Raw genomic sequence first — 20,216 nt, 5'->3', positions numbered from 1 at the left:
TTCCAGGCTTATCTTTTGCTAGCTGGCAACTTTTAAGGGAATACAAATTTTCTTATGGTTTCAATGGAAATTTCCGAATTTAATATAATTGGCCCAATGTCGGTCACATGCTTGTTTTTATCATGAAGACCTGAAGGATGTCCCTGGCATCACATACAATTTCCTGAGCACTTCCAGGAGTGATCCCTGAGTACAGAGCCAGGAGAATGCCCTTAGCACCTCTGGGTGTGCCCCCTCCACCCAAATAAATAAATAAACAAAACACTGTCAAACACTGTCCTCCTATTGTTCATCGATTTTCTCCAGCGGACCTAGTAACGTCTCCATTTTGAGACTTGTTGTTATTGTGTTTTGGCATATCGAATACGTCACAGGTAGCTTGCCGGGCTTTGCTGCGTGGGCGAGATACTCTCGGTAGCTTGCCAGGCTTTCTTAGAGGGGCGGAGGAATCGAACCTAGCTGGGCTGGGCTGGCTGCGCACAAGGCAAATGCCCTACTCTGTGCTATCACTCCAGCCTAAAGCGAATAAATAAATAAATAAATAAATAAATAAATAAAGCATTGTTCACATGCTCAGTCTTGTAGCAGGGACTTGGTTGAGAATGTATGAGAGCAGATTCTCCTGATGAAGAGAACACTTCTTTACCTCTTCCTCCCAGAAAAGATTCTGGGACACAAAGACAATGGCTACTGGGGATAATGACCCATTTTATTAATGAGAAAGTCCTGACAAGTCAGTTTTCACAAGGGTACACATCCAGTGATTGATGGAATCCTGTATATTTTTTAAAACACATGTCTGCCTTAATTCTTTTCTTCCTCCTTTCTAGCAGTGGTTTTCACAGGAAATGGTTTTATCTTTAGAAGAAATTTGACAATATGGAGATGTTTTTGATGGTGAGAACTGTGTAGGGAATATTGGAGGGGTGCTCCTGAGTAGAATCTTGGGGTACTGCTAAACATCCTACAGTGTACAGGACTGCACCTCATGACAGAGAATTGCCTAGCCGAAAATGACTGTACTGCTAAGGTTACAAAATCCCTTAATAGGTTTCATTTCCAGGCCATTACGATTTATGTAAATCTTGAAAGAGGGATATAATACAGAACAAGATTGAAATAATTCAACCATCAATGCACTACTAAGGGACCTCTAAATTCAGGGAAACATATTTTAACTATTATAGCAGTGCATTTTAGAATACTGAATTGTCCTGTTTAATAGGAAAGTAAAATTCCTTGTTTTAAAACAATTGTCTTATGTAAATTTTACCTATCTTCCCAGGCATAACATTCTTATTCCATTGTCATAAAGTTGAGCCCAGAGCTAACTCAGTGGTCAGAGTCTTGCATGCCTCGAAATCCAGCACTACATGATCCCCCTCAGGAATTGTCTAGGTGTAGCCCTGGTGGCCCGCAGCTGACACCAAGTTAACTGTAAAACTCACTTGATTGGCCACGTGTTGCTGGGAGTGGCCTCAAGGACATAACTATTGCTTGAGACACCCCCACCCCACCAAAATATGTAAATTTAGGAATATTTTTAATTAGTATATGCTTTAAAAATATACATGAAAGTATTCTAGAAGCCTTTTATTTATTGTTTTAAAAAGTTTTATGTAAGAGATTGAGCTCAGATTCACATATTAAAGCCTGTGCTTTAACTCTTACACTATTTCCCTGCCATCTCTTTTTTATTTATAATTAAACTTTATTTTAGCCACCTGATTCATAATTTTGCAATTCTGTTAATGGCAGGGTTTTATGTATGCAGCATTTTGACATCAGACTGTCACCATAGTGCCCTTTTCCCTCAAATATTGTCTCAGTTCCCCGCCCTGCATCATAATCCCCCCAAACTCCCCACATCTAACTGCTCTGGTAACCTCTGTTTTATGACTCGTTCTTAGGCTCCTTTTAAACATTTAATATAGAAGACTCTATACCTTGGAAATAATTACTTTTAAAACTTCCAGGCAAAGTATTTTTTAAATTTTGATAATAATATCTTTAGTGTACAGAAATTTTCCTTCTATAAAAAGTGCTTTATGAAAGAACAGCAAACACAAGCATACTTTAGTAAATAGGTAGACCATCTAGTAATGGTTAATAGAGTTTATAAAGCATCGTAGCTATTAGTTATAGGGCTTGATCCTTCAGAGCAATCATCCTTCTTTTTTAATAACACCAAAAATAGTTGGAGCTGCCTACCTCCTTGAGTTGCACGTGGTTTCTAAACTATCTGGATAACAATAATCCTAGGGAAACCGAGTTTCTAGAGTCAGGCCATAGATAGTATCCTGGTTGAATAATTGAATGATTAAAGTGATATTATAGATAGCATTCACATGAGAAATCTTTTGCAATCCAGCAAATCAAATTTATTATTGGAGTTGCAAGACTAGGGACTTAACATTTTCTAATTTTGCCAAGTTTACACAAATAAATTTTAAGATGCCTCATAACTTAACTCTTCTTGGAATTGTAAATCTGTTCCTTTCTCTGTTTCTTTTCAACCTCACTGGATTCAACTCAGATCAAAAACATATTTTTCTGATCCCAACCAAATAATTCCTCCTTGCCTTGATATCTCACAGAAGACTTCCTCCCACCATTCTTAATCTCTTGCAGTTCTTCAGCTCATACCTGTCATTGCAAAGTGACTTAACCTCACTTTTCTAGTTGTCCTTATTGCCTAATCCAGGAACTGCTCATTCCTTTTTCTGTTATTTTTCTTTGGCCTTTTTTTCTTCCCCTGTATTATATTTCCACAATGTCTGTTACTACTTCTATCTCCTGTTCTTTTCAAGCCTATTTACTGGCTCCATTTCTTAGATCTTGTCCTCATCTGCCAGGCTGCCTGGTATCTACCCAACCAGCACACTTTAGTAACATATGTATACATAGACAGACCATCTTGTCATGGCTAATAGAATGCAATTTGTAGTTTTCTTGGAAATAAGACAGCTGATCTTCAAACTACCCAAATCTTAATCACTAGAATGAAATTGCTTATCACACTGGGAGAATTAGTAATATTTATCTACAAAATGTTGGAACAAACACCTTGACAGATAGTGTTGAGTAAAGTATTACAATTAATTATTAATATCATTCTCTGCGTAGAGAGATCTCTTAGAGGTTAGAATTTCTAATCTCTTTAATTACAAGAATTTTCCTGGTGCTGTCAGAAGCTTACTCCTGACTCCTCATGACATTGCAATGTGGACAAGGATATGATTCTGCTCTGTGGAGCAGAGAGATGAGCAGTTAATTGACCAAACAAGTCATTTGTTTAGAACTTCACAACAAGCTCATTGATGAGTCTTTGAGTTTCCTGTTTCTGAGCTTCCATGAAAAAATGTAAAATTATTTATTTCATTTTCCTTATTTAAACCTTAGAACACTTCCTTATTTAAGACTTAGAACACTTCCTTTCTATAATAAAACTGTAAAAACTATTACTTGGTAAAGCTGTTGTGAGGATGGCAAAGAAATGAATCTGGCATGATCAACCCAAATTTGAGTACTGTATTTTCAACTCCCTAGTAATGGTGGTGGGGCTGGAGCGATAGCACAGCGGTAATTTGCCGGACTTCACCACACAAGTCCATTTGCCTTATGCGCAGCCAGAGGGCCCGCTGGCCGAGCCAGGTTCGATTCCTCCATGATTCCTCCGCCCCTCTTGGAGAGCCCAGAAAGCTACCGAGAGTATCTCACCAAAGCGGCAAAGCCTGGCAAGCTGCCCGTGAAGTATTGGATATACCAAACACGGTAACAATGAGTCTCACGATGGAGATGTTACTGGGCCCACTCGAGCAAATCGATGAACAATGGGAGGACAGGGCTACAGTAATGGTGGAGTATGGCAGGATTTCTTTTTGAGTTGTCAAGATTCTCATTGTTAATGTCCCATGATGTCCTCGGTGGGAAAAATGTGAAGTATGTATTTAAAAAAAATAAAAACTTAACAGTATAGAATGTTAGCATTGATCAACTTAAAATGAGCCTTGCTTGCTTGCTGAGGTAGAGGATGACAATGGTGGGCATTGTGGAGTGTGGTGAAGTCCAGCATGTCTCGGAGATTTCTTTCAGATTTTTAGAGATGTTTTTCTGTTGTGTTGAAGTGGGGAAACAGCTTGTGAAACTGCTTTTGATGCTGCCACGAGTGTGTTTGGGAAGAAAGAGTGCATTCCAATGGTATGTTAGGGGGATGTTAGCTGTTCAGGAAAAATAACCCTTACCAAAGTTAATGGCTTCCACTAGCATTTTCAGTAACATGTACCAGATGTGGGTAGTTAATTATTCTCAGATCTGATAAGTACCTGCCAGCCAAGGCTAATTTTATTTTCAGTAAACAGTGGCCAAAGGTCCTAGCTGTTCATTTGATAGGATAGGGCCTGTTTGCACTTATCTATTAATAAAAGCACAACACTCCTTTAGTTTTCCTTTCCCAGGGCCAGATAAAACATTTTAGACACTCAACGTATTTGTCTTAGTAAATCAGACAAAGTAAACAAATCTGGTAGATAACTTGGTAAACAGAGAGTGGTTAAGTGTTACCTTTGGAGTTTAGCTCAGTGCCATATAAATAGCATTAATCGCATGGTATTTTCAATAATCTTTATGGAACAAGACAGAGGTGTTTTTTTCCTCTTTCTTTCAACCACTAGGGTTATAATTTGATTCTTAAGTGCTTTCAGATGTCCTTCTGTAGCAAGATTTGAAAATCACTTTAAAATAAAATTTATTCTTTTGTCCCATTAGTAACACATTGGGAACTTTGCACCAGTTAACTTTGGGTTGAGACCTGGAAAACTCTATAGTTCATTTAAGAAGAAAAATAAGTCTGCACAGCAACATAAAATTTTGTCAGAGAGAGACAGAGAAATATATATAGGTTATCAAATTGTATAAAGTAGTGAGAAAGGGGTCAGCTTTCATGGTGGAGAGAGGTAAGTAGATGTAAATTCAGACTTTGTTCATCCAGATTTATTTTTCTCTTGAGTAGAATCCTATTAGGTTCAGAAATGCTACTTTTTTGTGAATGTAGAAGCTTGTCTTGTGAGAACTGGCCTGAAACAGACCAGTATTTTTCTTCCACAGTAGCCAACAAAGCAGTATTATATCAGATTGACTTCCGGTCATACCCAGCCTGGATAAGATTTGTCCTGGTGACCTGGCCGCATAGGATTCCAATTCTCATGCCAACTCTCTGTATCCGTTTTGTCTCCATCATTAAATTTTCATTTTTAGTGATGATCAAAAATAACTCTCTTATTAAAATGTACTATCTTTTGCATGGGCATTATTCTTGAAGCTGTAAGTAGTTTAGAAATTCTTTTTCATTTTGTATGCTTTGAAATAATAATCCACTTAATTTGGTAAACATGATACATAAAAGAAATAGCTAAAAGGCCTTAGAGAAAATTCCCTACTCATAACCCTACACCCACTCATCCAGTAATCTCTGCATTAATATTTTATTCCATCAGAGAGTGGCCTGGCACAGTGCCATGAATACACTGCCAGGTACCCAGGGGTAACATCCTAAAGTTGATTGATTATGGTGATAGGTGTCAAGGAGAAAGTGTAAACCAGGAGTTTGAATATCTGTGTTCTGTTTTCAGCTTCACTAAAATAAACTCCTGGGAGACCACATGCACATAATTTTCATTCTCTGTTTTGTTTTTCCAACTATGCCACGAAGATAAAAATTTTAGACCACCATTTGCCAAACTGTCGGGCAAGGTTTTATAATTAATGAGACAAAGTATACAGTTCTATGGTCAGAAGGTTAATAGATATAAAACAAAAAAGAAGAAAATATTATTTATTGAGTTCAGAAGAGTAAGTTTAGTACATTTTTTTATATTAAGTTTACTAGCCTTGGTTGATTATTATCAGTCTGTCATATTAATGGATTCCCTCCTTTAGTTAGACCCAGAGTATTACAAAATACATGACATAACTTTCAAGAGTTGCTTTCTGTACTAAATATTTGATTAAATAATATGGCTTTTAGATATAAATCAAGTTTCATCAAAGGGTCCTCAATTTCAAGTGGCATGAGAATGCTTACCTGCTGGCATATGCTAAGTAAAAGAGCAGCAAAAATAGTTAGAGAAGTGTTGCTCAATATTCATATTTCAAATTAACCTTAATCTTTAGTGGTTCACAATCTCAGTTTGCACCCGAGATCTTTCCCTTTAGTTATAGATTTATAAATCCAAGGAAGGAGATGGCTATTTTTTTATGTAGTACTGCTGTTTATTCAGCCACTGATTAGGCTGATTGAATTGTGCATGAACTCCACCTTACTTTTTTTTTCCATTTTTTTATAATTTTATTTATTGAATCACCATGAGAGCAGTTACAAAGCTTTTGGATTTAATTCTCGGTCATACAATGAAACACCCATACCTTCACCAGTGCCCATTCTCCACCATCGAACACCCCAGTATACCCCCATCCCATACCCTCCCCCTACCTGGGGGGAGATGATTTCCACATCACTCTCTCTCTACTTTTATTACATTAAATATTTTGGTACCAAACCCACCATTATTATTTGGGATTTTACCCCAACACTCAGATCTGCCGAAAAGGCAACAGTAGACAATTTGTTTTCTATTGCTTGTTATGAATAACATATGATGTTGCGTGGCTGCAGTAGTGGCTGCGATTTTGAAATTCCGAAATTTTTACAATTAAATCTGGAGGGATTTCTTGCCAAAACCTGCTGGGTTCCAAGATTTGTTCCTGAATCTCTGGGATCATGGTCGTTAAGCAGCTTAATCAGGAGCCAGAGAGATCGTTCACGGGCGGCAACTCGGGGTCTCATTGGGACGGGGAAGAAAGGGCCTGCTCCACCCCCCCATACTGTGAGGCCCCGTGTGTCTTGTCACTGTAGGCCCAACCTGACTGTCCAATGACCTCTAGTGGATGGTGGCCACCGAGCCACCAAGGGGGAGCAGGTGGAGGGACAGCACCCTTTCCCCCCTGGGGTGGCCCGGCGACAGTAACTTACTACGCGGTTTGGACGCATTTCTGCCAAAAGCCGCTGGGTTTTGAGATTTGTCTCAAAGGATCTCTGAGTCTCTGGGATCATGGCCATTAAGTAGCTTGGTCAGGAGCCAGAGAGGCCATTTGTGGGCGGCACCTGGGAGTCTCGTTGGGATGAGGAGGAAAGGGCTGGCTCAACCCCCATCCTGTGAGGCCACACGTGTCTCATCACTGCGGACCCAAATCTGACTGTCCAGTGGCCTCTGGAAGATGGTGGCCACTGAGATGCCTAGGTTGAGCAGGTGGAGGGACAGCACCCTTTCTCCCGTGGGGTGGTCCAGTGACAGTAACCTACTGCGGGGTCTGGACACATTTCTGCCAAAAGCCGCTGGGTTTCGAGATTTGTTTCTGAGTCTCTGGGATCATGGCCATTAAGTAGCTTGATCAGGAGCCAGAGATGTCATTAGTGGGCAGCAACTTGGGGTCTCATTGGGATGGGGAGGAAAGGGCCGGCTTCACCCCCATCTCGTGTGGCCCCCACATGTCTCATCACTGCGGACCCAAACCTGACTGTCCAGTGGCCTCTGGAGGATGATGGCCACGAGGCCACCAGGGGGAATAGGCCACGGCACAAAACCTATTCCCACCTTGGTTGGCCTGGCACCGGTAACCTACTGCAGGGACCGGATGCATTTCTGCCAAAACCCGTTGGGTTTAGAGATTTGATTCTGAGTCACTGGGATCATGGCCTTTAAGGAGTTCGATCAGGAACCAGAGAGGCCATGCCTCCAATTATATAGCCGAGCCAGAGGTGGTTTGTGGGCGTGTCTCCCACATACCTAACTTTTGGCTGTTTACTTTCTTGGTAAACTTTGCCCCAAGTTTTTGGGGTCTGGCCAAAGGCACAGCAGCAGTTTTGGGATATCTGGAAGCCTGAAGGTGCCATGAAGTTGCTGATTCACTGGCCTCACAGGTACAGCTTGACCTGCTGGTGTCACCATACCCCCTGGAGATGGCTATTATTTGAATATCCAATCATCATTTGTACTTCAACATGTACATAATACACTATAATCTTCTCTGTGAATAGAAATATCCATCTTTCTTTTTAAAATTATATATAGTATATATGTATATATAATATATATATAAAGGTAAAGGCCCTCCCATTGATCGTCGATTTGCTCGAGCGGGCCCAGTAACTTCTCCATTGGAGACTTTGTTGTTACTGTGTCTGGCATATCAAATACTCTCGGTAGCTTGCCGGGTTCTCCGAGAGGGGCGGAGGAATCGAACTCGGGTCGGCCATGTTGGCCGCTTGTAAGGCGAACGCCCTACCCGCTGTGCTATCGCTCCAGCCCATATCTGAATATATTGGCTGGAGCAATAGTATAGTGGATAGGGTGATTTCCTTGCATGAAGTCAACCTGGGTTCCATCACTGGCACCCCATATGTTTCCCCTAAGCCTCACCAGGACTAATTCCTGAATTCAGAGTGAGGAGTAGCACCTGCACAACAACAGGTGTGGCCCCAAAACAAACAGTTGTGTGTGTGTGAGTGTGTGTGTGTGTGAGTGTGTATGTGTGCACATGTGCATGTGCGTGCTCAGAGCTTATTCCTAGCTCCGCACTCAGAGATAACTCTTGGACTTTTGGAAGGTTGGGGACCATATTGGGTGCTGGGAGACAAACCTGGGGATAGGTGTTAAATAAGTACCTTACCTGATGTACTATTGATCCAGCCCCTCAAAATTATATTTGTAATATTTTATTATTGAGGTAACGTGGTTTACAATGATGTTAATATTTATATTTTAGGCATACATTGTTACTGCACTACACCTACCACCAATGTGCCAATATCTCTCCACCCCTGTCCTTAAGTCAGCCCATCTTTCAAGCCTCACAACTCTAATATCCTTTTCTTAAAGCTGCAGATACATTTTCTTACCTCTTCTTTCCGTTCTCCTGTTATTAGCTTAATTAGGTTTTTGCTCTTCAGTCATTGGATAGCTGTAATTGTCTCCCTGTCACCAAAGTGACTTGATTACAGTCGACTGTTACACCATTTCCAGAGTTACCTTCCTAAAGTGCTATATAAAGTATTACTTTCTCTCTTTAAAACTATTTGTGGTGTCCTGGGTACTAATATTTAAATTCCTCAGACGGACCTTGTTTCTGAGTTTGAATCTTCTTGAGACCTACGATTCAGTCATATTGAAAGATGGTAGATTCCTAAATGTATCACATTATCGAACACTTTACGATCTCTCCACCTACTTCTTTGATTGAAAGAACTTATTTGTGGGGCTGCACATTTGTTAGTGCCTAGAGGCTATTTCTGTTTCAGTGCTCAGGGAACCATGTTGTACAGTGCTCAGACTGGGCCTCTTGCATGCAAAGCATGTTCTCCAGCCTGCTGATCTGTCTCTTTGGCTTCAGAAGTATTTTTAAAAACCAATTCTGTCATTAAGTCTCATATGACATGAATGGAATTAGGTACTTTTTCATCCCCCCCCATCCTATCCAGTATATTCTTCCAATATAGTTCTTTTGAAACCTATCACACTTATTTTGTGCATGTCCTTTTCTTCCTGCTAGATTAATTGAAGGATGCTAGCCTGACCAATTTCATATTTTCATGTCCTAGAAGAGGCAGGGGTTGGTTAAATGATTGAATGGATGGATGAAACAAAGTTCTATCAGTGTATACCCGTCCTCAATTTCCACTCTCTTTTCAGTGTTGCATGGACATGGCCTTACAGAGTATCCCAGTTAAGATTTGATAAGTATGTCCTGTCTTCTTAATTGGTCCACAGAAGGTGAAGTTCTAGAGAGTTCATAGAATGGTGAAATTTCACTTGTGAAAACTCACTTGGTAGGGTTCTGATCTTCCCCCTACACTTCCCTTCTCTCTTTAGAGCTTTATGCTTATAATATCCTCTACTTTAATTTTTTTTTCTTTTTGGGTCATACCCATTGATGCTCAGAGGTTACTCCTGGCTCTGCACTCAGGAATTACTCCTGGCAGTGCTTGGGGGACCATATGGGATGCTAGGGATCGAACCCGGGTAAGCTGCGTGCAAGGCAGATGCTCTACCTGCTGTCCAATCACTTCAGCCCCTAACATCCTCTTACTTTAACTCTGAAAGCAACCTTATAAGGTGCATTTTTTCATCATGTATACTTGAGAAATAAAGAAATATAACTTCAAAGCAATTTACCAATTTCTTGAGGATATTATTAATGGTGCAACTAGAGTTTGAGCCTAGTTCTACTGACTTCAGCATCATCTTCTCTTTAGCCCCTTGCCTTACAAGGAAACATTTATCAGAAGGTCATAACTTTCATACCCGTCAGTAAAATAGATTATTCTCTCCATGCCAGCTAGGAGTTCTTAGGAATAAGAGTTTTGATTTCTATAATGGACAGAGAAGTGATAGAGATAAATGGAGACTGGGAGACAAAAATTTTGGAAACAGACAGGGGCTGGAAATTTAGATTTTTCTTAGTCATGATAGTGGCCTAGGATGGACCCTACCTTATATAAATATCACCTTTGCACATCTCAATTGATCACTTCTTGGCCAAACTGCATTTCAACTAGACTTAATAAAAGGTACTTAAATGGTCCTATTGTTATTATATTAATATATATTTATTAATAATAACCCAGATCTTGGGCTGGAGTGATAGCACAGCGGGTAGGGCGTTTGCCTTGCACGCAGCCAACATGGCCGACCCAAGTTGGATTCCTCCACCCCTCTTGGAGAGCCCGGCAAGCTACCGAGAGTATCTCGCCTGCATGGCAAAGCCTGGCAAGCTCCCTGTGACGTATTCAATAAGCCAAACACAGTAACAACCATGTCTCACAATGTAGACGTTACTGGGCCCACTTGAGAAACTCGATGAACAACGGGAGGACAGTGACAGTGATATGTGAGCAATAAACCCAGATCTTACCAAAATACAGGCTGCTAAATATTGAAAAATCATATCCTATGTATCCTCAAAAATGTTCTTTAAAAATAGGGGGATTATAATTTTCTCTTTGACTTTTGTGTTTGGAGGTGGGCCTGCAAACATCTGCATTTATAAGTCTTCTCAGTAGCTTGTGTCTTTCTCCAGAAAGGAATCTTCTAATTTTCTTTTTGAGGATTAAACAATTGGTTGCCAGAATTTAAAAAGCTGTGTAAAGGAAAGGCCCTGGAGGTGGAGGTGTTTTCTGTTCCAGAGTGCAGAACGCATTTTCCATTTCTGTTCAGTTCATTTTAATTCTCTGCCTCTTCCAGCCACATTCTGGTTTTGGGTCCAGAGCTCTTTTACTTCTTCAGGGAATAAAAATATGAGATTTATGTAATATGTCATATAATAAAGAGTGTTGGGTGGGGGCTGGGGAGGGTCGAACATTAGGAGGTAGAGAAAACTTACTGCTAAGGGAATAATGCAAGCAATGATATGAAGCTGGAAAAAAGACAGAATAAATATACACTTCTGTAATTGCCTACATGTCACTCAGTTCTTCATGGCCTTTGGAAGAGAATAGTGAGAATTTAGAAGCAGTTTTCATCCACATATTCATACAATGGGACAGTTTTCTCCCATAGCAATCTAAGAAGAACACTATTTTTTGGATGTGAGATTGAAATTCTCCCATTCAGATGTTTTTATGAGCCTTAAAAATATGCCACGATGACACAAGCACTCTGGAATTTAGATTAAACAGCATTCAATTTAAAAATCTAATCACATCATCTAAATATCATTAAGTTATAATAGACTGATTGATAGGGACCAAAGCTGTTTTTGCCTGGTGCTGCATGCCTTTCACTCAGCCAGCCTTTTCAAACTAAGATGTTGATAAAGGCGTCTATAAATCTTAATAGTTGGAGACAGTTTAAAAGCATAGTTCACTGGGTTAGGTCACACCCACTTAAGTGACCTATTTTGTATACTTTTCAAAAATAGGTTAATTAACTTAATAGAAATAATAGGACTCTCATATTGATGTGCAATTACTACTAAAACAAGTTTTTTTTTCCAAGTGAACATGATGTTCATGAAATTAAGGAACATAATAGCCATGACAAGAACCAGGCTTAGCAAGGCAGGTCCTGTTCTATGAGTATATTTCAGACTTGCTGTTTTAAACTCACTTTTATTCCAAGTTCTTGGACATGGGCATACCTCCATCAAAGCATTTCACTCCTTTCATTCTCCTATTTCAGTTTCCAGGCAGGATTATTGTGGCTATTGTTGTTTTCCTAATCACTATAACAGCAGTTTCTATAGCCCCTTTTCCCTGAAGACTCCAGCTGCATAGGAAGCTCAATGAATTTTTGCTGTTTCTTTTGATGTGAAGCTCTATTTCTTCTTACTTCTAGCAGATGACTCATCTGGTACCCTGGGAGAAGCAGGTTTCAGAGGCTACAGTGGAGGAGAGTAGGAATTGCCCAAGCCAGAGGAATATTTGGGAAACATTATTATCCTCAGCGTAATTTCACTTTTGTTTAGTTTCTGACTTCCAATTTTCAAAGCATTTATCCTACTCTTAGACCTCTTGGTGATGGTTAGAACCATCTTACTCTACTTTTGACCTTCCAACTTTGCATACTTTGATTTCTTAATGAATCTCTCTTTTTAAAATAGATCTCACTGGTACTTTATATCACAAGTTGAGTACATGAGTGTTTGTTATACTTTCAGCTATATTTGAGTAGACTGTAAGCTAATTTTTAAAAATGTGTGGCTGTCAGAAATTGAACCCAGGGCCTCACAGATGCAAGACCAGCATTCTGCCACTGAGCTCCCCTCTCCTTCTTTGAAACCGTTTCCTTATACCTCCATGTGTTATTTCATAAACAACTCTCTCTGGGATTAATGCTTAGTTGTCATGACTTGAATTGTACTGTGGCATGGATGGTCTGAGGCAGGCAGTGATACACATTCATCTGGGGGCAAATTGTTCTTACAAGTTAAATGTGGACAGGTGTTTGAACTGAGGGGAGCTTTCAAACTGGCGTGCCTAAGTGGTCTTATAGTATATCTTAAAGAAGTGCCATTTCTTTACTCGTCAACAAAGATTGTCACTGTCACTGTCCTCCCATTGTTCATCGATTTGCTCGAGCGGGCCCAGTAATGTCTCCATTGGAGACTTTGTTATTACTGTGTTTGGCATATCAAATACATCACAGGTAGCTTGCCAGGCTCTGCCATGCGGGCTAGATACTCTCGGTAGCTTGTCAGGCTCTCCAAGAGGGGCGGAAGAATCGAACTCGGGTCGGCCATGTTGGCTGCATGTAAGGCAAACGTCCTACCACTGTGCTATCGCTCCAGCCTTTTGGCTAAGATCAAGTGTAGTATCTGTTCTTATCAACAAAGATGATATAAAAGAAAACAAGTCTTATATGTGTGTGAAAGTAGCAGACAGTATTTTATGAAATAATCAGTTTTGTAGATAGAACCTGCTAACCATCTGCTTGCCTTTTGTTTCTTTATGTCTTTCTTACAGAGGGTTGAAGTGATTGTTAAGCTCAATTTTTTTTGTTGTTTTTTTTTTTACTTTTTCACATTGTGATAGAGCATAGACACATAAGAGAACCTCTTTGGTTTTATGTTCAGTGATGGAATGGTTCATTCTTCAGTGTAGAATGGAAGCACCCTACTTGATCTGCTCTATTCCTCCATTTCTCAAGGTTACTCTTGGTGGTTTTTCCCTCCCATGAATTTGCTCTATAGTTTGCAGCACCCCTTTCTTGAAAGTAAAGACCTCATTTCCTATTTCTTTTATGTCCTCTAATTTGCCTACTACAGGGTCCAATTCAGAGCAAGCATTCATTAAAAACATTTTAGTTAATTAACTACAAAACGTCTGGCTTGGGTTTAGAAGAGAATGAGAGATTGGGAAAAGGAAGTACTGAAACACAGGCAAATCAAAGTCAAGAAGATATCCTCTTTCTTTTTTTTTGGTTATTTTTTTTAATACATGAAAGTACTACATATACCTTAAGAAAAATGAGAAGGCAAAAACGATTTTAAAAAATCACCCATCTGGGGCCAGAGAGATAGTACAGTGGGTAAAGTGCTTGCTTCGTTCACTGCTGACCTAGATTTGATCCCTGGCATTTCACACGGTCCTCTGAGCACTACCAGGCGTGATTCTTGAATGCAGAGCCAGGAGTAACCCTTGAGCATCACTGGTTGTGGCCCAACACCCCTTCCCTCCAAGATCACCTACATGTTCCTAGGTATAATATGCCTTAGATAACTGGAAAAAAGTTATACATAAATGTTCATGGTATCATTATTCATAATATCCTAAAATGATACCACTGAAATACTCTTCAGTGAATGTCACTGTCACTGTCCGCTTGTTGTTCATCGATTTGCTTGAGCAGGCCCAGTAATGTCTCCATTGTGACAATTGTTACTGTGTTTGGCATATCGAAATACATCACGGGGAGCTTGCCAGGCTTTGCTGTGCGGGTGAGATACTCTTGGTATCTTGTCGGGCTCTCCTAGAGGGGCGGAGGAATTGAACTCGGGTCAGCCGTGTTGGCCACTTGCAAGGCAAACGCCCTACCCGCCCAGCCCTTCAATGAATGAATAAACAAAATATAGCTTATCCTTACAATGAAATACTTTTTACAATAAAAATTGAATAATTGGGACTGGAGCAATAGCACAGCGGGTAGGGCATTTGCCTTGCACGCGGCTGACCTGGGTTCAATTCCCAGCATCCCATATGGTCCCCTGAGCACCGCCAGGGGTAATTCCCGAGCGCAGAGCCAGGAGTAACCCCTGTGCATCGCCGAGTGTGACCCAAAAAGCAAAAAAAAAAAAAAATTGAATAATGATCTATGAGGGCTGGAGCGATAGCACAGCGGGTAGGGCGTTCGCCTTACAAGCGGCCAACATGGCCGACCCGAGTTCGATTCCTCCGCCCCTCTCGGAGAGCCCGGCAAGCTACCGAGAGTATTCGATATGCCAGACACAGTAACAACAAAGTCTCCAATGGAGACGTTACTGGGCCCGCTTGAGCAAATCGACGATCATCGGGAGGGCCTTTACCTTTTAATGATCTATGTTGGACAGATGAATCTAGAAAACATTATATTAAGTGAAAGAAGCCATATTCAAAAGATCACATATTATATGATTCCGTTTGTATGGCATGTCCAGAACAGGAAAATCTATAAAGAGAAATTAGATTTGTTGCTATTTTAGGAATGGAGGTTTAGGGATTTTGGGTTAATGCTAAAGAATCTAGTGACCAGAAAGATAGTAGCTAAGGCATTTCTTGCAGATCTAGGTTCCCTCCTGCAAGCCCTGCCAGCACTAATTCCTGAGAATAGAACCAGGAATGAACCTTGGGCATAGATGAATGTAGTTCAAAACCCCCACCACAACTGTTTTGTTGAATAAAAAAAGCATTTATTCTTTTGGAGCTGAAGAGATAGTACCGTGGGTAAGGCACTTTCTTGCCTGAGTTTGATCTTTGGTCCCACATATGGTTTCCTGAGCATCACCAGGATGAGTACTCCCTGAGCACCGCTAGATGTGTCCCCCCCCAAAAAAAACAAAACAAAAATATAATGAACCCAGCATTTATTTTTGAAGGGATACAAGATGTTCTAATATTAATTTGATAATTACTGTGCAATTTGCTGAATATATTAAAAAATATTAAAATTTTAGTCAGTGAATTATATCTCAATAAAGCTGATATAAAAATATTAGTAACCTAAAACCCCATTTTGAAGTGCCTACTGTTAATAGCATTTTGTTATATTTCCTTCTAGTATTATTTTATATAAAGTTTTTATAGTTTAGCTCAAATTTTATGTAGTTTTTTTTACTTAATATTTTAATCATAAACTCTTTTCTTCTATTAAAAACTTTTTTATAATCAGACTTCTAATAGCTGAATAATAATTGATCTCATGATTGTCTCATATTCCCATAATTATTCTTTTGGACACTAGATATATGTTTCTCACAACTATAAATAGCAAGTTAAATTTTGGAAATATTACGAAACCTTTTATTCTTATTTTTGAACATGTGCTAAAGAAAACAATATGCAAAGAGCAATACCTTCATTGGCTTTTAGATCAAAGTTTCCAAAAGTAAAATTTTTGTCTGGGTTTTAGCCTTTCAGTGGAACGAAGTGAATTTTCTGTCAGAAATCACTCAAAAGGCAAATCCTACTTGCCCAGGGAGAGTTTCAGGTCAACAGACAGACTCTTTCCTCCTTCACACCCCAGCGAGTAGCAGAAAGGCTCTTGCTATAGCACAGGTGGAAAAATTCTCACCCTGATTAGGTTCATGTATAAGCGAGCCCTTTCTTCTTGAAGAGGTCTCCCTTATTTGACTCTTCAGCATTTCCTCTTATTTATAAAGTTAGTGCCTAACAGAATGAAAGAGAAGCAAGACATTTCTGCTTTTTCAATTTTCTTTGAAGAAATGGATAAAAACGATAATCTGGGAATTGGGGCGATAATACAGTGGGTAGATCCATTTCCTTGCACAAGGCCAATCCAGGTTTGATTCCCAGTACTCCATACGGCTCCCTGAGCCGACTAGGAGTCATCCCTGAGTGCACAATCAGGAGTAAAAACTAAGCACCACTGAGTTTGATCCCCGAACCAAAAAAAAAAAGGCTTCATTAGCAACTTTTACTTCATCATACATACTATGAGGAGAAAATTAAGCTTAGTATTTGAGGCAGTGCTTTTATTTCATCTTAGTTATCGTTCATCTTTTGATTCCAGGTTTATAAAAATATTTAACAAATTTTTTGTACCTCCTTAACAAAATGCTCTTTACCTTCATGTTACCTTCAAGTCAAGTCAATTTTAGTATCTGTTATATTCTGTCACTGTCCTCCCGTTGTTCATCGATTTGCTCAAGCGGGCCCAGTAACGTCTCCATTGGAGACTTTGTTGTTACTGTGTTATATTCTATTTGGTCCTTAAGTTGAACTGTACTTCCCAGTTTCACTCTGCACAACCTCTTCCTCTTAAATTGCCCATCTCTTATTTAGAAAGGGTAAGGACATACTTTGCTAGTTGTTAAGGAAAGGGTGTAGATCCTTGGGGTTTTTTTTTTCCTTCTGTCATTGCATTCTTAACCTCTTAAATGTTTATTTGTTCTGTCCTGACTGACTTGACTTCTGATCATGTTGCTGAGCACAAATGAGGAGAGTCAGGTGCCATTGGGATTATCACTTTTTCAGCTAAACTAATACATAATTTCTGTCTTCTAACTCGGGTGCTGAACAGTCAGTTTAGATAGATGAAGAATCCTGTGTAAGTCACGTAGACATTAGCAGGAGGCTAAAAATGGAATTTGAAAAATCATACCAGCCTTTTACATGGGAATTCATAAACTTAAAGGGATTACTCATAGACTAAGTGGTCCTCTCTGTGAGAAAAATAATTGAATATGTACATAGACAGGTTGCACTGATAGCTCTAAAATTGCAAGAGAAAGAAGACATTGAAACAAAAAATTTAGAAGAATGAAAATGATGTGACCAGAACCATGATTCTTTTCCCATTCAATTATTTCCTTTTAACTACTGATGGCTTTTTGTGCTTGGCTGGGTATGTTTCCAACTAGTCAAACCTTATGTTATGAAAGAGAAATAAGACACTTAATCCTATGAATGATTAACCTGCATTGGCCTTCCTTCTTAGTAGCTTGCCCTTCCTGTATTGTAGTCTGTTTACTCATTTCTGAGCCAAATTTCCAAGGTCTCTTATTATTTAGTGTAGGGACACCTGGATCACAGGGAGTTGGGCTTTTGTTTTAGTCTAAAGATGATGTGACTGATTACACAGCTCCAGGCACTTGCACTTTTCAAAGGCACTTTAAAATTTATTGCTTGTGAAAACCCAGTTAGTAAAATATCATTTAAAAGCTTTTTATTGATGAGGAAGTTGAACTCGGGGATGTTCTGACTTGCCTAAACTTCCACAGCTATTCAGTGGCAGAATTCAAATGGGTGTACAATCTTAAATAAAAACAGTGTCTAAATCACTGGAGCATGTTTTTGTTTCTTATTTAGAAAGCCAAGTAGGACTGTCCAGGTCATTTGTAGTTAATCAATTTTGTATTTGATCTGTTGCCTTTGGTATGTAGGTCAAACCATTGATTTGCTCAAGCGGGCCCAGTAACGTCTCCATTGTGAGACTTGTTGTTACTGTGTTTGGCATATTGAATACATCACAGGTAGCTTGCCAGGCTTGCCGTGTAGATGAGATACTCTCAGTAGCTTGCTGGACTCTCTGAGAAGGGTGGAGGAATCGAACTCAGGTCGGCCAGCTCGGCCAGGTTGACCGTGTGCAAGGCAAACGCCCTACCCACTGGGCTATCGCTCCAGCCCAGGTCAAACTTAAAGAATTATATGTCTTTGTATTTTCCACGAAGGCTGGTTGCCATTTTACCATATTGTCTGTGGGATATATATGACCTCAGAACCAGAACTTTATTTTCCAAGAGAACAACCACCAAGTACAGTGAGATCTAATAGGTGAATAACCAGTGGGCTGTATATTTTCCTTGTGTGAACGGGAAAACCTAATTAAGGGCAGAAGTAGCAGGGACTAAGAGTTTAGATTCCAGGGTATATACACCTTTTATAGAGCAATAGTCATCTGGAATGTGACTAATTCTGTGTAAAGATCTCTGGCACTTGGGACAGGTCATGATTATACTGGTTTCCTCAGTGGAGGGAAGTTAAAGTAGATATGATTTTACCATTCCTATTGAGTAGTAGCAGCAGAATATGGGGTACTATCTATCTATGTAACTGAATTTTTACCTTCTCTACTGGATTGTAGGCACTTATTGCATAATACTGAAAGAGTGAAGTTTCAAGATGGGTAGAATATACCAAATACTCCTACGTAGGTCATTATATTCACATATTTGGTCATATATATTCCATGAAGGGTAACGTTTAGCCACCAAAACCTCAACCACTTAAAAACTGCTTTTTAGGGCATCTTGTAATTATGGTATGACTAGCCCATGGATTAAATTATTTCATCATAATGTTTCAGTGTAGCATTGATTACATGTTATTGACAGCTGTGTGAATTTCTAATCCTTCCCCCTTATCTTTCTAAAGATCATACCTCATTTTGCTATTTCTCTTTACTCTCTATATACTAGTTTTTACTCTTCTGCGTGTTTAGACTATTTAGGTTGATAAGTTCAACCTCTAGTAGATTTTAGAGATTAGGATAGTCAAGGAGTAAAAGAACAAGAGTGTAATATTGAAGGAACTCTGAGGCCTGAAAAGCTACAGTAAGAATAATTTAGGCTTGGTCTTCCCCCTAAGGTCAGGGACGAGACAAGGATGCCCACTCTCTCCACTGCTGTTCAATATAGTACTGGAAGTACTTGCAATAGCGATTAGGCAAGAAAAAGATATTAAGGGCATCCAGATAGGGAAAGAAGAAATTAAGCTCTCACTATTCGCAGATGACATGATACTATACTTAGAGAACCCTAAAACCTCTACCAAGAAACTCCTAGAAACAATAGGCTTGTATAGTAAAGTGGCAGGCTATAAAATCAATACCCAAAAATCCATGGCTTTCCTATATGCAAATAATGAAAGAGAAGAAAGTGACATGAAGAAAACAATTCCATTCACAATTGTGCCCCAGAAAATCAAGTACCTAGGAATCGCCTTAACTAAGGAAGTAAAGGATCTGTACAAAGAAAACTACAAAACGCTACTTCAGGAAATAAAAGAGGACACGAGGAAATGGAAAAATATCCCCTGTTCATGGATGGGGAGAATCAACATTGTCAAAATGGCAATACTTCCCAAGGCACTGTACAAATTCAATGCAATCCCTATAAGGATACCCACGACATTCTTCAAAGAAATGGAGCAAACACTCCTGAAATTTATATGGAACAATAAGCCCCCACGAATAGCTAAAGCAATTCTTGGGAAAAAGAAAATGGGAGGAATCAACCTCCCTAACTTCAAACTGTACTACAAAGCAGTAATAATCAAAACAGCATGGTACTGGAACAAAAGCAGAGCTGCAGACCAATGGAATAGAGTTGAATATACTGACATCTCCTCCCAAACATATAATCATCTAATCTTCGATAAGGGGGCAAGAAAAGTGAAATGGAGCAGGGAAAGCCTCTTTAATAAATTGTGCTGGCAAAACTGGACGGCT

At 39.6% G+C, this 20,216-nt stretch overlaps 1 protein-coding gene and 1 pseudogene across 1 annotated transcript in view; both read left to right on the top strand.

Moving 5' to 3' along the window:
• The window catches only part of RAD51B (RAD51 paralog B), a 672,013-nt gene that overhangs the window by 332,646 nt on the left and 319,151 nt on the right, over positions 1 to 20,216 (top strand). The window lies entirely within an intron of this gene.
• On the top strand, positions 13,332 to 13,535 carry LOC130042095 (uncharacterized; annotated as a pseudogene).

The sequence above is a fragment of the Sorex fumeus genome, unplaced genomic scaffold (genome assembly GCF_029834395.1).
Source record: "Sorex fumeus unplaced genomic scaffold, SorFum_2.1 ptg000098l, whole genome shotgun sequence".
NCBI classification, from domain to species: Eukaryota; Metazoa; Chordata; class Mammalia; order Eulipotyphla; family Soricidae; genus Sorex; species Sorex fumeus.
The sequence above is the reverse complement of the archived record's forward strand: the minus strand, read 5'-3'. Positions and strand labels throughout refer to the sequence as shown.